The sequence below is a fragment of the Drosophila rhopaloa genome, unplaced genomic scaffold, assembly GCF_018152115.1.
Source record: "Drosophila rhopaloa isolate 14029-0021.01 unplaced genomic scaffold, ASM1815211v1 contig_2, whole genome shotgun sequence".
Classification (NCBI taxonomy): Eukaryota; Metazoa; Arthropoda; class Insecta; order Diptera; family Drosophilidae; genus Drosophila; species Drosophila rhopaloa.
Window position 1 is genome coordinate 15,331,712 of NW_025335083.1, and position 17,376 is coordinate 15,349,087.

At 39.8% G+C, this 17,376-nt stretch overlaps 1 protein-coding gene across 1 annotated transcript in view; it reads left to right on the forward strand.

The window, feature by feature from the left end:
- Nucleotides 1-616: 616 nt before the first annotated feature.
- Nucleotides 617-17,376, forward strand: part of LOC108041324 (chaoptin) — a 44,243-nt gene continuing 27,483 nt past the window's right edge. The window contains exon 1 of the mRNA XM_044460118.1: nucleotides 617-1,000. The gene's annotated coding sequence lies outside the window, so the exon portion shown is untranslated. The remainder of the gene's footprint in view (nucleotides 1,001-17,376) is intronic.

Here is a 17,376-nt window from a genome sequence, read left to right on the forward strand (position 1 = left end):
AACTTTTGGGGTTAGCTCAGTGCTCTAAACACTGGCAGCAACTTGCAAATTGCCAGTGTGCGTTGCCATTTATCAGTCTTAGTTTCGGGATAGTAGGGAAGAATGTTCCACAATAAATTCGAAGAACAAATTTGGTTGCTACTGGAGTTTATTAGCTGGAAGCCGGTATTTTGCGGTCAAAGGGCAAACTGAACTTGAATCCGGCCGGTCTTTGTAAACCCCCCACCCATCATACATTCATCTTCGTCTTTCCCCATTGCCATCAAATCACTGTCCAGTCGACGAGAATTCCTTTTGAATACTCCGGCTGATGGGGCAGCATTGCCAGGTGGCAAATTAATGTCGGCTCAGGCACGGCGCATGCTCAGATTCTCCGGCAATCGGGGGCACTTCGGGTTTGCTTCTCCCAAGCGATTAGTGCCACGACATGGGTCGTGCCATCTGGTCTCGGGTTTTGGGTCTGTTGCGCCTAGGACAACAATTTCCGTATTGCATGTTGCTCGCGTGCCGATGCCGTCGTGTGATCTAAAACGAAGCGAGTGTCGAGGTCGCCAACGTGCCATAAAATGCGCATAATGTGGCACGGATGTGCCAGTGCACGTTGGTTATTTGGCGCGTGAGCATCGCACATAGAGTCGCCCTGGTGGAGTGTGGCAAGCCGTATTGATGTTGCTCGTGTTGGTGCGCGGCCGGAAAGCGGCAACATCTCGTACTTAGCCGGCCAAGCTTAAATCGCGAAATGGTGACCGCAAATGGATAGGCTTCAAGGGCCCATAAATATTATATATTTTTCGGTGGCCTGCTCAGATTTCAGTGCCTATGAAATGGAAAATAATCAATCGGTGATTGCATAGTGAAGTGATCAGTAATCAAACTCAAGTGGCTAGAAAGGCAAAAAAGCAAACAGAGAAAAGTAACCTAGGCACATGCAACAACTGGATACGGATACGCTTTTCAAGCCCTGAAAAGCCGCCGACCCACGAACCCACCCACAAGTCAAGTACGTAACAGATTGATGTGGCAGTCGCCGTCCCCATCTTGAAAGCACCACCCCATGGGCCACCCACTGAACTGCCGACCCCCTCCCACCCGTTGGCCACTTGACTAAAAGTTCAATTTCCTGCAAGATGCTTTAATTGAAGCGCACAGTAAACAAGAAATAGAAAGCAGAAAACAGAAAACAGAGTGGGGGCAAGGGTCACTTGCCGCCTCGGGTGCCTTCGCTCTGGTCAGTCATTAGTCATTTGCTCATTTCCGCAAACGCAGCCCGGATGTGCAGCACTTGTCAGCCAATAAACAACCTCGGCGGGGGGCGGTGGTGGAAAGTGGGGGTATGGTGGGTGGTGGATACTCCGCCCACTCACCCACACTCCAAATTAAATGTGGCAAACATATCAACGTCCATCACCCATTCTGATGGGTGGTCAATGCATTCAGCAACATTGCTGGCGGGTCCACAGATCTGTTGGGGCATCCAGGAATTGCCACTGTGTATTTGCATTGCCCCCCAAGGAACTGGGTGAAAATTCGATTTCGTCCATGGCAGGAGATCAGAGTGGACTTCGGCATCCGTTTTCATCAAGCAGATGAGAGCTCTGCTGCCTTTCAAGCACCACAATGGGATCCTTGAAGGATGTATACAAATTATCAGCTATTCCACAATGACTTACCACAACTGAGTTGATTTGGCTTAGAATTTGTTTTACAAAATAATTATCATTTAAAGAAATCTAACTTGTCTTTTCCCAATATCAAAATGCAAATTCAAATATATTTTGTTGGCAGGGGAATAAGGTACATTATGCAGTTATCAGATATAACAATTTTATCAAAGACATGATAATTTATGGTCAACAAAAGTAAGTTTTCTTTCTTGTAACTTTTTAAATGCAGTAAAAGGAATTTGGAATGAAAATTTTAAATTATAAATTATTTTATTAAACAAACTCAATATATGTTCGGAAATAAATAACAGAAATTAAATAAATATCTTATTATCTTTAAATTAATTGCTTATTATTCCAATTTTCCACCTTGACTTTTATCTGCAATGGTCACCATAATCATTCCTAATTAAGATCCCATTAAAGATTATTTGAATCACGGACTCTTGAGCATTAAAATATTTGAGTAAGTCAAAACTTTTCCCATAAACTACTTTCCTCAATCCGATTGTTTGGTATTCAAGATGCTACCAAGGAAAAGTGGAACGACCCAGTGAAATCTGGGGAACGAGTGTTGCAGTAGTAGTGGGTGAGTGGGTGGCATGAGGAGTGCCGACTGCATATGTGTCACACATTGAGTTTCTTGGACAACAATAACCAAGACGGACAGGAGCAGGGCGCATCGTTCAGAAAGAGCAAAAACAGTGCATAGGTGCTAAAAAAAAAAAAAGAAACAACGAAAAAACAACAATGACACGGGGGCTGGGGCGAAAAATGTTGAATGGAGGGAGGAGTACCCAAGCTAACCCAGTTTTTTCTACGCTGCTTCTTCACGGCTCAGTTTTGTTTTGGGCCTCTTTTTTTTTTTGCCAGCCGCTGCTGGTATATTTCTTTTTATGGCTTTTACGGACTGCCCGCAAAACGACGACGACGTCGAGGACGAAGAGCCTCACTGACAGCAGAAGAAACGAAAATATTTCGACCAAAAACTGCCAGACTTGGATCACCCACTAACCACCAAAAACACCCACCCACCCAAGCAGCCCCTTTGATGAAACCTGTTTTGTAATTGTTGTGTTTTTATTCCGTGTATGCGTGTTGTTGCGGATTTCTTTGGCTTTCCGAGCGTTTTCTGGGCCCTGGCTTTTTGCCTGGGCCATTGTCACGTAAATCTGTGACAGAAATTAGCCTCGTTGACAAAAATATGCCTGCTTACACATTATTTGTACAAACAAATAGACGGGCAACAGTTAATGGCGAGCAGAGTGTCGTCCCCGAGGTGCCTCTGGGTGCTATGGATTCAATGGGGTTTTTTTTTTGGGGTTCTCTGAGGGGGTGTGTGTCGTAGGTCTGGAGAAATTTGCATGGGAACTGCGCCAGTTGCCGCTGTTGTTTCTTGGACTGTTATGCCCGGATTCCTTTGGTAGTTTTGTGGCTGTTGTCCCGGCTTTTCCACTTCTTCTTGTTTTATTGATCTGTTTATGCTTTAGGACCTCGGTCCCTTTCCACCCCCGCCAACCCCTGTCCAACCCTCATCATGGATAGACAAACAAAAAAGTTTTATTTGTGGACTAATAAAAATGCAAAAAAAAATAGGAGATGCGGGGACCGCAAATGTGTTTTTTTTTGGGCAAAGTTGTTCCTAGGTTAATGACCAGACAGGCGTGAAAGCAATCATAAACAGGGTCCACTCATTTTCCCACTCTTCACACTCGAAGTTAATTTACCTTGACCGGGGTCGGGCCTCCTCGGTAGAAAGTTTATTCTGGTTTTTAATCAACTCATTATGAACCCGCTTCCTGGAATCACAATATACATATCATGATGTCGATAAATTTATTTGCTAGCTCACGGCATTTCTGATTGACGGATGGACTTTCGATCCGATTTTTGTTTCCAATAAAATGTAATGAGCTTAATAAATCAAATAGTTGCTTAAAGCTTTAAAAATAATAATTTATAATATGCTTTTGATTTCGGGTAACGAGGTATACACTGTTTTTTAATGAAAATTTTAAAGATAATAAAGTGGATAATTAAATTTAAACTCTAAATGTGTATTTATTTTAGTACGAAGATAGAAATGCTTTCTGTGCTTTAACAAAAGTTTTAATGAAATGAAATGAATACAAAATCAATACGCAAATTAGAACATTGTATGGGGATGGGTCAAAATTATAGCAACGAAATACCAAAACTGGTCGACTTACGCATTATAATCCAAAAATACCAAGTTGAAAGTCAAACTACTGTCAATAGCCTGAAGTCTACAATTTCCAAAACCAGCACTAATTACTAGGACCTAACCTTAGCCACACAAAATACAGAGTCAATCTATCATGCTATGGGTGTTTCTCTGATTAACACGAAACCTTGCCCAGGCCGTGCAACAAAATGATTGATGTCCACTACAAAATTTTCAATGTATCGCCTCCCCGGCCACGCCCATCCTGCCCCTAGAATATTTCCGTTCATTCACGCTGCAGTCCAGCTTTTACTACGGATCCTAAACCTTGGCTACATAAACTGTTTATCGAACCATTCGCTTTTATGTCACAGCAACTGATTGATTTTTAATTAAACGTCCACGATTTCACTGATTGACGCTAATCATACGCTTGATGGGCTTAAGCCCGGCCACGCCCCTACTTATAGGGCGGTTACAAAAAAAATGAGCATTTTCCACTTTAATTCGTACACAATGTATGAAAACACATTCGACGGAAATTAGATATTTATTGAGCGAGGCGTTGTCAGCCAAACCAATTTAAAAGGTATTGGCAAAAGGCGAAGGGCATTGAAAAGGGGAGCGTGTGGAAATCGAATATTATCCAGATAGTGCCGAAGATCCATTTACGTGACTCGGAAATGCAAATAAAAAAGTGGAAAAAACCGCTTCCAGTTTGTTTTTTTTCTGTTCTTTTATTTTTTATTGAATTGTACATAAAGGAAGGAACGTGGGAAGTGGTTGCGGGCAGGGGAGGGGAGGGGCAGACCGACATAAATAAACCTCAACTAAGTCGTGTGTTTTGACATAGATTTAAATTGACATGGTTGTGTAAACAGACCGGGGAGGAGGATACCAAATGCAGACACAAAAGCAGAAACAGACGGAGAGGCTCACACACATTCCTCATTGAAAGCCGCACACAAATTCTCGGCGTTCAAGGCATTCCCTGGAAAAGCCCAATCCCTTGATTCCCCCCTTCCCCTCTTTCTTCCCCACCATGTTCAATATGAGCTGGGGCGAGAAAAAATAAAATAAAAATGCAAAATAGTTCGTTATTTAACATATTTGACGGCTGCCCGGCTGCTGTCGCTGCCGGCTCGTAAATGTAAATTGGCCGGCAGATATGGAGCTGATGACAAACAGGCCCGAAGCCAGAGTCATAGCCGGGGAATCTAAACGGGGAATCCAGGACAGGACGCACAACCTGGCATGGAAAACACACACCCATGGACACACAAACCCTTTGACAATTTTGTTGCTGCCTTCGCTTCGATGGCTCGTTGCTTTTTCTCCGGGCTCCGCAAAAATATTTGCCACGCAAATAGCTGGAAAAGTATTGCCCGATTATGTTTCTCTAACTGGGCACACACGCAGCAGTCAGCAAATTGAAAGGCAAACACGCACACACACACACACACATAGACATGGTCGGGAAAAAGATGAACAGGCCAAAACGATTTGAGAAGGATCCGAAAAAAAAATTGAATATGGGGGGAAAACTAGTGGCGAGAAGATGGGATAAATGGAGAAATGGTGAAATGGAGAAAAGAACGCAGTCTGGCTGCTTTCTATGAATGTCAATTGGTTGTTGCCCGGATGGTAAGCGGAATGGCAAGCTGTCCACGGAGCGGGGGGGGAAAGGGGCCAATTTAAAAGGGCTTACTTTTTAATGAAGCGAACTAAGGACGATACCCAACCCCAACCCGAAGGGTATGCAACACAATCGCTATAGCGACTATGATAAATGGATGAGCATATGTCGGAAGGAGTAAGTGGGTGCCTGGCCATTGAGAAAGTGCCAGCTTATTGACAGAGAACGGCAACGAGAATTGAAATGCTAGATGGGATGCAATTAGATAGGGCGTAAATGGAGCATGATAATACGTCATTATGCATTGTTAGTCCGATAAGTGAGATGTGTGTCGGCAGAATAATTATAACTAATGTCAGCTCGTTACTTGTGAAGGAGTTGCCCATGAAGCAAGCATTGTTTTAAATACAGCAATTTTATTGTAGCTTTGATGGCTATTAAACAGAATTAAAATATAGTAATAAATGTAGTGGTTACTAAATATATACCTAAGCATCTTTATTAACAATGACCTCCAGCATAAAGTATTTTAAATATATTTGCCATTTTTAATTCTACATCACATTTTGATGATGTTTATGGTATTTATACCCGTTACTCGTAGAGTAAAAGGGTATATTGTATTCGTGCAAAAGTATTTAACAGGTAGAAGGAAGCGTTTCCGACCCTATAAAGTATATATATTCTTGATCAGGGTCACTAGCCGAGTCGATATAGCCATGTCCGTCTGTCCGTCTGTCCGTCTGTCCGTCTGTCTGTCCGTCTGTCTGTCCGTCCGTATGAACGCTGAGATCTCGGAAACTATAAAAGCTAGAAGATTGGCATTTTGCATGCAGATTTTAGGAGTTCCTACGCAGCGCAAGTTTGTTTCAAAAAGGTGCCACGCCCCCTTTAACGCCCACAATCGTTTATATACGATTTTAAAAATTTAAATATTTCGGAAAAGTAAAAATGCAGTTTTATTGTGTTTATCAATACCTATCGAAATGTAGAAGAAATTTTTCAAATCGGACCATTCGTTAAAAAGTTATGCGTGATCAAAGTTTCTATCTCCATCTCCCTCGCACTCCCTTTACCTGAGTAACGGGTATCTGATAGTCGGGGCACCCGACTATAGCGTTCTCTCTTGTTTTATTTTGGGATGCATGTTTTTACATTTTACTAATCAAATCACAGCCTACTAAAACACAACGAAATAACAAGATATGTATTTCCGTTAAGATCATATTGCTCTTGAAAACATATAAGAAAAATTATTCGAATTAAATGTTTTGATCAAAGGCTATAAAATCAAGAAAACTGAAATATAAAACTATTATAAATCATTTATGCTATGTAGCAATTTAGATGAAAACTTCATAATTGATTAGCAAGTAACATTTATCGTGTGTTTTGATGCGATCCATTCACTCGGTTTCCGCTGTAGCTCTTTCATTGGTTTTGCCGCAGTTGCCAGTAGCCACAATCTGACATATTGGAATGTCAAACTAATGAGGTTTCCAAACCAAAACGTACTTACCCCCAATTGCCGCAGACCAGGCACCATGCACTGAAATGCGAGGGAGAGGAGGCGGGGCGAAAAGAGTGGGGGAGTCCAAATCAAATCACATAACATGTCAGCCATGTTGGCCACCGCCCCCCTGCATGCCACACCCATCCATTCGCGGGGTCCAACCATCCAAGCCATCCAATCCAGCCAAACCAGCCCACCAAACGAACTGAAACCAACTAAAACAATTCCCTTAGCTATGCTAATGACGCGCAGTTTCCTCTATTGTAAACTACCTTTTGCACTATTTCAACCTCTGACGTCCCCTTTTTTCTGCCCCCTAAGCTGTCACCTGTCCCCACGAAACCCCCTCGAAGCACGCTCATGCCATTCTTGGCAATGCCACTGCATTCTCCTCTGTTATGCATGCGCCGAGGTTAAATATATGTTCTGTTGTGGAGCCTATGCTAATGTGGTTGGCTGAGTGGGAGGGGAAAAGAGCGGAATATTTAAGATCTGCTTATGGTTCGCAGGCAGAAGCAGTCAATATTTGTGTATGAATTGAAAACAGTCTTGGAAATACATGGCACAGATATTTAAGACTGCCTCAATAGGTAGGAATATTTTTGGAATCGATATATCATTAATATTGCCAACTAAAATTAAAGTTCATAAAAGTGGTTGAAAATGTGGGATCAGAAAATTATGCTACAATAAATCTGATCCTGGATCCGCCACTACATAATAATTAAATTTTAATAATTGGAACTGTCTTTTATACTTAAGTTATGGCGTCAAGAGAACATGCCGCCAAATGAATAGATTTATCTTGATTAAAACCTTCTGGAAATATTTTTAAAGCAGTTTTAGTATTCCGATAGACAGAAAAATCGTTTGAGGAACCACAAATTTTAACTGAAAATAGGTACTCTTTTGAATAATTCGATGTTTAATTGAAACTGATGGTTTAGCTATCGCTAAGGTAGATTATTGGCTAAAAACGATTCCCAAAGTAAAAAAATGTGACTACAAATTTGGGGTTACAACCAACCAATTCTTGGAGACAAACATTTATGGGTCATGTAATCTTCGCTACGTCAATTTTATATCAGAGAAGTTTTCCACACACACCAAGGTACTTGAGGAAATATTTATGTGCAGGTATATGCATATAGCTTCCAATTCGCAGAGGTAGTGGTTGTGAGTTGTTGTCGACACCATCGTTTGGTTTGTTGGACAGGATTGGGCTGTTGCCGGTGCCCTCGTCTTTGGCTTGGCTGTCCTCGTCCAATATGTGTCAAATGCAAATTTAAATCTTATTGAAAAAGGGGATTATGTGACAGCAGCAGACGCTGCTAAAAAAGGGGGGGTGCACTTGGATTTTCCCTGTCCCATCTTGGCTTTTCATTCATTTTGCGGGTTTTTCCTGCTGTTGGCGCAACTAAAAAATGTCACTCCTTCTGCTGTAATCGAAGCAGGAGTGATTGACTGACTCTGAGTGGGAGTGTGCGGTCCTGCAGGGATATTCTCGTGTGTTAACTTTCGAAAGTGTGTGGAAGGAGCAGATGCAGCAGCAATAGCAGCAGCAGCCAGAGACCGATTCTCATTTGCATCTTCTGCTGTCTGCCATTTTTAAATGCTTTTCCCTATCCTTTCCAGCTTTGAATGCCCGTTCAGCTTCCATTCCGACTCTGTTGGTTTTGCGGTTCCTCTGTCATTGCACTCATATCATCATTCTGGCATCATCCCTGCCTAAGAGTGGAGAATATAATAGAAATTCAACTTCCAGCAGTAGTCTAATCCCCCGCCCGCTGCATACATTTATAACACATACAATGACATGACCATACAATATTTCCCTTTTCTTTCTTTTTTGGCACAAAATACTTTGCGCTTCGATGCTACCTCGTCCTGTCATCTCCTTTTGTGTGTGGGAGGGACATATTCAATATTTTCCAGCCATTGAAATCAAGGATCGGGGCAGCGGGTGAATAAAAGGACGCTTGTATATATTTCAAAGCTTTGTTATCAATATGTCGCCTGCTTATTGAAAATAATACAATATTCGTGTATGTGGGATATGTAAGGATGCCTGGCTGAACGTAATATATCTTCCTCTGTTGTCTTCCTCATTGTGCCAAGTATCTTGCAGATGTGGATGTGTTGGGGCTCTGTGCGAGCTTGTCACCTGTCGGGGCTTCGGCACTTTTGGGACATTGATTGTGAAATCATCATCATTCGAATTGTAATCCTCGGCGTTTCATTCTCAAAATGTGAAATAAAAACTTTTTGATTAAACTACCAAACAAATATGATTGTATCAATACTTCAGGCTGTTTGCTTTAAATTATATGTTATATGTATGCGTTTTGCAATAAATATGTGCATTGTGAGAAAGGGAAAATATTTTGTTAACTTGTTCGTTTGTTTACACCTTTGTTTGCTAGTTAGTTTTGTTTACTTTCGCCTTTTGTAACCAAACAACCAATTCCAATAATGGCCTGTGCCGTCTTCTGTTGGTGTCATTAAATATGCCTACTACCAGTCGGGTTTCTTCTGGGGGTTTCTTCTTGGCAAAAGGACTTTTCTGAAACTGGCAAATGCCCTGCACGTAGCCACATAAATTCCCCTGTTCAAGCTCTTGAGGCTCTTTTCTTTATACATATACATTAAACATTCCTTTCCAAGCCGTGCCATTCAATTCAATACCATTCGATTCGGTTCGACAATTTATGTAGCTGGGAGTCAAAGTCCTTGGCTGTGGCCTAATTGAAACATGCCCTGCAAATGCATTAAATCCCCAAATAGTAGCCATATAATGAAGCTGATTAATTCAATCAGTTGTAATGTGGCACGCCCCTTCGGTTATTGTACGACCCTGTTTGGGTATTAGGCCCAAACAGTCTTCCTCCGGCAGAACACAGGTTAGGTTGTCTTTCACCATGTTAAGTAGTTTAACACGCTAATGTGATTGAGCCCTAATGCCGAGGGTTTTGCCTCCGGAACACCCGGTGATAGATCAATGTATTTATCGTAACAAATGGACCAAGTGTGACACGTAAATAGATCAGCAAAACGTCTTGTTACCCTAAAAATGACAACACAATTAATAAAGAAACAAGAATTAATCTAACTACTGAAAGTGTAGACTTTTCTTAGAAGCTAATAAATAACAAAATAAAAAACTACTACTAAGTTTAATCAAATCAAAATCATTAAAATGCCCAGATTGCTTAGAATTATTTTGCATTATAAAAACGTTTTCCAATTTGTTTCAGACATTTGTCGCAGACAGCCCATTAGTATGTATTTATTATGAACAGACCGGATTACAAACATTAAAAATGTATGCAGCTCGCAAATTAATTGAGAATTAATGTCCAATAATGCAATGCAACCAATTTGTTAGTTATAAATGCTAATTTAAATATGTGCAAGCTGAGAAATAATTAGAAATTAACTTACTCTTAAAATGCAATAAACATTTAAGTGGATATATTTAGTTAATAATATATAAATTAACTGTTTCGTTGTTGTTTAAGCAAAGGTAAGTCGGTTGTACACATTTATGCCTTTTATAGCTTCTCTTCATTTATGTTCGACCTTGACTCCTTGGAAATCCACTTCATATCTATCAAGGAATCGCGTCGTTGATTCTCTGTCGTTGTCAAAAGTCAAAAGTTCAGTCTGCAATTTGAACATGACATTTGTCAGGAGACAAACACATGGGAAAGCGAGAACGTGGGAAGATGGGATCCTGCCAAGTGGGGCTGTAAGTGGGAGCGAGAGGCAAGTCGACATGGCGCCATATCCACTGAACCTTAAATCAAGTTGTAAAGAGGCTGGGCCAAAGTGTTTGGGGATTCTCTCTGCTAGTACCACACGGAGAAAAATACACAGCAATATCTATTCTATTTTTGATTTTGTCTATAAGATAATTTTTTTGAGTTTCATATAAGAAAATAAAATTAACAAGAAATACAAAAAGAAAAATTAACATTCCAACAAGAAATATTTTATTTTCACAGGATAAAACTTAAGTTTTATAATCCAAAATTGCGATTGTTTGTTTGATTTTAAGCCACAGTCAATAAAATCTTTCTAAGGTATTTTAATTTAAAATTGAACATTGGTTTAGTTTGAAGGATGGTGCTTAAAAACAGTTTGGACCAACCATTTTTTTTTAATATTTTTTTTCTGTGCAGCAGCAGCTGTTGATGAAACGACAGCAACAATATAAACAGCAGCAACAACAACTAGAGCGACAGAGCAGCGTAAAAAAGGAAAGGAAAGGAAACAGAAAGGAAAAACATACCAAAATGAAGATGGGCAGCTGCGAGGCATTTTCACACACACAAACGGACTCACACTCATTCGGACTGACACACTCACACACATGCGGCTATAAAAGTGACAAATGTTAAACGAAATGTAAAGAAAAACTGACAGCAGGAAGACGCCACGTAATGAAGCATAAAAAGTACATTTTTCAAGACGACTGCGAATCCAGCAAGAAAAAAAATAGATCAAAAAATATATAATGCCGGAAAAAGAAAAACCATAAGTGGATTCCCCATTGACGAATAAAAAACAAGAGAGAACGCTATAGTCGGGTGCCCCGACTATCAGATACCCGTTACTCAGGTAAAGGGAGTGTGAGGGAGATGGAGATAGAAACTTTGATCACGCATAACTTTTTAACGAATGGTCCGATTTGAAACATTTCTTCTACATTTCGATAGGTATTGATAAACAAAATAAAACTGCATTTTTACTTTTCCGAAATATTTAAATTTTTAAAATCGTATATAAGCTATTGTGGGCGTTAAAGGGGGCGTGGCACCTTTTTGAAACAAACTTGCGCTGCGTAGGAACTCCTAGAATCTGCATGCAAAATGCCAATCTTCTAGCTTTTATAGTTTCCGAGATCTCAGCGTTCATACGGACAGACAGACGGACAGACAGACGGACAGACGGACAGACAGACGGACAGACGGACATGGCTAGATCGACTCGGCTAGTGATCCTGAACAAGAATATATATACTTTATAGGGTCGGAAACGCTTCCTTCTACCTGTTACATACTTTTGCACGAATACAATATACCCTTTTACTCTACGAGTAACGGGTATAATGAAAAGCGATGATTATCCTAAATGTATTTTAACAAGAAAGGAAAGCTAACTTCGGGCGGAGCCGAAGTTGATATACCCTTGCAGAATATTATGTACATTATATTCTCCAAAATTATTTATATGATGCATTCTTAATACTCATAAAAAGTCCCAACTTCCTAACTTTACAAACACCCAAGTTATGGCATTTCCGATCAATCAGTTATATGGCGGCTATAGGATATAGTCGGCCGATCCTTATGAAATTTGGTAGGTCGGATTGAATAACCAAATATAAAACCCATAGAAAATCCCAGCTTCCTAACTTTACAAACACCAAAGTTATAGCATTTCCGATCAATCAGTTATATGGCAGCTATAGGATATAGTCGGCCGATCCTTATGAAATTTGGTAGGTCGGTTTGATTGGCCAAAAATAACACGCATAGAAAATCCCAACTTCCTAACTTTACAAACACCAAAGTTATGGCATTTCCGATCAATCAGTTATATGGCAGCTATAGGATATAGTCGGCCGATCTCGGCCGTTCCGACTTATATACTGCGTGCAAAGGAAAGAAGGGTGTGTGCAAAGTTTCAATTCGATAGCTTTAAAACTGAGAGACTAGTTCGCGTAGAAACAGACAGACGGACAGACAGACGGACAGACGGACAGACGGACAGACGGACAGACGGACAGACGGACAGACGGACATGGCTATATCAACTCAGGAGGTGATCCTGATCAAGAATATATATACTTTATAGGGTCGGAGATGTCTCCTTCACTGCGTTGCACACTTTTGACCAAAATTATAATACCCTCTGCAAGGGTATAAAAAGATTGATTATGTATAAGACCAAAAGGTTCGCATGTACAGGTTTTAATAATTAGTGACTATTTATTGAATTTGCTTAATAAATATTAAATCATTTATATTATTTAATTTTTGATGACTTGGAAAAAATCTATAAAATTTGTTTAGTTTAAAATATTTAGCCACATTTTTTGTGCGGATAATCCAATAAAATGTTTCAAATATTTTTGCTCGTAGGCCAGAATGCAACCATATTTTCTCAGCCCGCAATAAATTGCCTAAATAAACGAACCAAATTTGATCATTGGCCTTGGCACCCGAAGTGTAATCATATATGTATGTGTATTTGCTTTTTCTGGGCTCTCAGATATTTATCGATGGAAAACTGTATGTGCTAGATTTCAGCATTGCCTTTGATTACATTTCCGTATGCATTGCACAAATTACATGTGGCTCGGCTAGCCAAGCGAATTTAACCTGATCAGCTCAACCCACCGACCAATCGCTGTGGTGAAATCATAGCATACCTTGCGGCGCCAGTCGACTGACAATGAGTCCTGGCAAAAAGCAACGAAAACATTGTCAACGAACCCTCGTCCTTGCCTTCATCGCATAATCGAAATTCATTTTCACGCTTGTAATCAATGCGACAACGCCCCAGCAATGCCACGCCCAACTTATGCAAATCGTTGACTTCGTGCAGCCTTCACCCGCTCCTCCACCTCCTCCTTTTCCCCCCCTTTCCCCTCCCCCCGCCACGTAATTGCTAAAAAAATTTGTGCTGCAGAGGAAAAACTTGGAGTGGGGGAAAAAAATGAGAACGACAAACCGAATTTAATTTGTTTTTCGCTCGTTTTGTGCAAGCAACTTTCTCGTTTTCTTGTTGAATTCGTTTTCAATACGCAGACATATACATATATATGTTTTTTCTTCTTCTTTTGTTGTCTAGCTTGTAATATTTATTATCGAATTGGTAATACTGTGGGCCAAGGGGAAATCGGGCTAGAAGGGCAAAAGACATGACGGCGCGTTGCGAGCAATTTCAAAAACTCAAAGTTGAATTCAGGGACCACCTCCGGCATAAGTTTCAGTCGTAACTTCCGCTTCCTTTTCGATACCCTTCACCATGCCCTGGGCCTAGTAAAGGTATTCTATGGTTATAAAGTTTAAAAAACAAAAAAATATATTTAAAATGTGTCCTTTTCGGCATTTTTGTCGAGAACTGAAGAATAGTGTTTTTTTATAGATAGAACATAAGTTAGTATTAAGTAATTATAGAGAGGGATAAAACTAAGTAATTTTACAATAAACATATAAAAATAAGGAACGTTTTAATTAAAAGCAGCAATTGAATGAATATTATATGTGAATATATATATGAATTTCTATTAAGCAAAAAAACTAAGAAGTTGTCCTATTTATTAAGCATAGAGCTTTTATGCAAACACGAACACCAGTTAAAAATCCAAATTTGCTATCCCATTCATTTTTTTAAAAAAGTCTGTATAAATTTTTCGATTTATTACCCACTTTAAAAAATATTGTATAATAGTAGGGAAAAAAATCTCACAAGCTCACATTCACTTTTTAAATGAAACTATTTAAGTAGAATTTAGAAGATATACCATTTATGGATTTTATGAGCATTGAATGAATTACGGGTCATTTCTTGAAAGGGTATTTGTAGCTCTTGGCCCGAAGCTAGCCGTTGCCACTCAGTTCCTTTCGTTTTTCAGTTGCTGCCTTGTTTGCTGCAGGTCCTTCTGCTCGCTTCTCACTTCTCGCTCCTCGTTCTTGAAATGTTTGCTGCGATTGCAAGGACTGGTCGACTCCGATCCTTGGACTGCCTTGGGTTGTTGGTCGGGACATTGGTATGCACACGCGTGGACCTCGCATAGTTGTCCTCGACAGGAAGTCTAACCTAACCCGGGCATATGCCCTGCACGTATTGCCCTTATAAATTGTTGCCAAATACATATAGTATATGTATATACGGGACACATATATGTGCGGAGAGGACTCTCCACCTCAATTTCTGCCAACAACTTGCCCCTGCCCGCCGGGGGAATGCGTGCGTATGACAGTTGCAATTGTACTTTGGATTGGGGGATTTCGGTATGCACGGAGGACAATTGCACAAGTCGTTGCAAACTTTTCGCCAAGCCATGTTAACTGCCAGTCAATACACGAAATGCGAATGATATGGCTTATTTGTGTCCTACGGATGTTGCCGTACCACCGTTCCCGTTTCCTGTCTCCTCACTGAAAAGCCAAAACCTTATGACTTATTCAGTTGATGTTCGGTTTGAGTCCTCTCCGCCTGTTGTCTTCAGTGGAATTGCGAGTTTCTCTGACTCACGTCATTAATTATACGCCACGTGTCGCTGGCCAGGCAATTAAATTCTCGCATTTAATCAGAAAAGCGCCTCACAACGTGACACACTCACTTGCATGTGGGGATATAAAAGCTGGGCACCTCAAAAATTAACTGCATGCTAAATGTGTGCACTTCTGCCAAAACAAATAGCCTAAGACGTTTATATAGCTCGATTAGACCAAAAATATATTTACCGAATATTAGAATAATTCCTCACTTTCATGCTATCTTCACCTAAATAATGTATTGATATTGTGCTGGGGACTAGAATTTAATAGGCGGTTTGCTTTCATCCATCAATATTTGCGGATAATAAACATTTATATTTGGACTTGTGATATTTCTCACACAACGTATAATGTACAAATAATGCATTGATAATTGGTTTAAACTAAAGCTTGAAAAGTGATTTGCTTCTATTAAATTATTCTTTTCCTCAAAGAACAATAAATCAATTTTATTGTTTTAACTAAATATATATCTTATGATAAATATATCAAATATATATAAGTGTAGTCATTGATTGCATTATATAAATATATGTGATAATTTTTGTTGAACTTCAAAAATTAAGTTATAAAAATTACATTTTAAAACATGTAATCTTAGTAAAGTTGATTTTAAAATAATCGAAAATACATCTTACCAAGTCAACTGTGAAAGATTATCCAATTTCCGTTTCCATCAAATTCTGACAATGCCCACTATAATGAGCTTACATTCATCGCATCCTGCAACTTTAATGCATTCATTAGGTTTATAGCTGCGAACCGAATATGATCTGGTGCTTTCCCAGGGGTTACGAACCCTGGGGAGTCATTGGCACACATTTCATCGGAATGTCGGTGGCTGGCCGTTGAATTGGCCAAAAATAAATGAGCGGTGGGACTGCGCCATTGACGTAGTCTATTGGGAATCGGATGGGGCGCCATAACACTGGCCAACCTGATGAGCTAAACCAGGGTTCCCTTACCAATGGTGTTCGGTATTCGGTATTCCAGTGAAAGCTTTACACTTTGACCTTTCGACCAGGTCCTAAGTGGCGGTCAAGTGGCCGGCATAATAAGGCGACGATGGGCCAAGTCGTTTAAATATTCCAAATCCCAAGTATTTCGCCTGTGCGTGCGCTCACAATTTCCAATTTAATTATACACCTGACCGAATTTGAATATCCCGCCCATACCTCGCCCGTACATCTAAACACACACCGTGTAGTTTTTGAGCGGCCATTCACATGGCTGGGACTCGTAAATTTAACGCATTAAGATATTTAAATAATGTTTGTCCCTTCCTTCCCATTCGCTGGTTTATATGTGAAATAATTTTGGGTAATGGCAGCAACGTGATTAGCTTGAATCATGCCACAAATTCATAAATTTTAACTGGGACAACCAAGGTTTCGCCTCTCTTTTTCTCTTTACCGCGATTTTCGGTCCTTGTCACCCTTAATTTCTTAATGAAGCCATTCAGTAAGCGAAGTGTCGCTAACCTGATTTCTTGCTCTGTATTTATATACCCGTATAAACAGAAAAGTGTGTTGCTTTTGCGGTTGAAGTGGAAGATGCTTCAAGGAGCAATACAAACCGCAGATAGGATTTTATTAGGGTTGCCTCTCCCTTTAATTAAGTATAATTAATAAGGTCCACGTAAGCTGTATTTTGAATTGTAAATTGAAACATGTTTCTAATTTATTTAAATAAATATATAAAGCTTAAAAGGTTGAATAGTTTCTATAAAAGTAATGGACTATTAAATCATTCACAAATTACTTAATTACCTATTTTATTAAATTTAATTTGGCTAGGCAGACTTCTGGGAAAACGATTTAATTTTATTTAAAAAGTATTGTGTAAAATTGTACCAAAGAAACAAATTGACAAGCAGTCATAGAAGATGATCTAACTTCTGACCAAAGTACTTACAATTTTCAAATTCAAATGTTTTCTTCAAAGCACTCGTAGACTAGATTATGTTCAAAATTGGGCACCTAAATTGTAAGCTTAATCCCTTAGAATTTTATTCTTGCTAATAAATTCGTTTAAATGGTTGCAACCCTCAGATTCGATTCAACTTGAGCAAAGCAGAACAAATT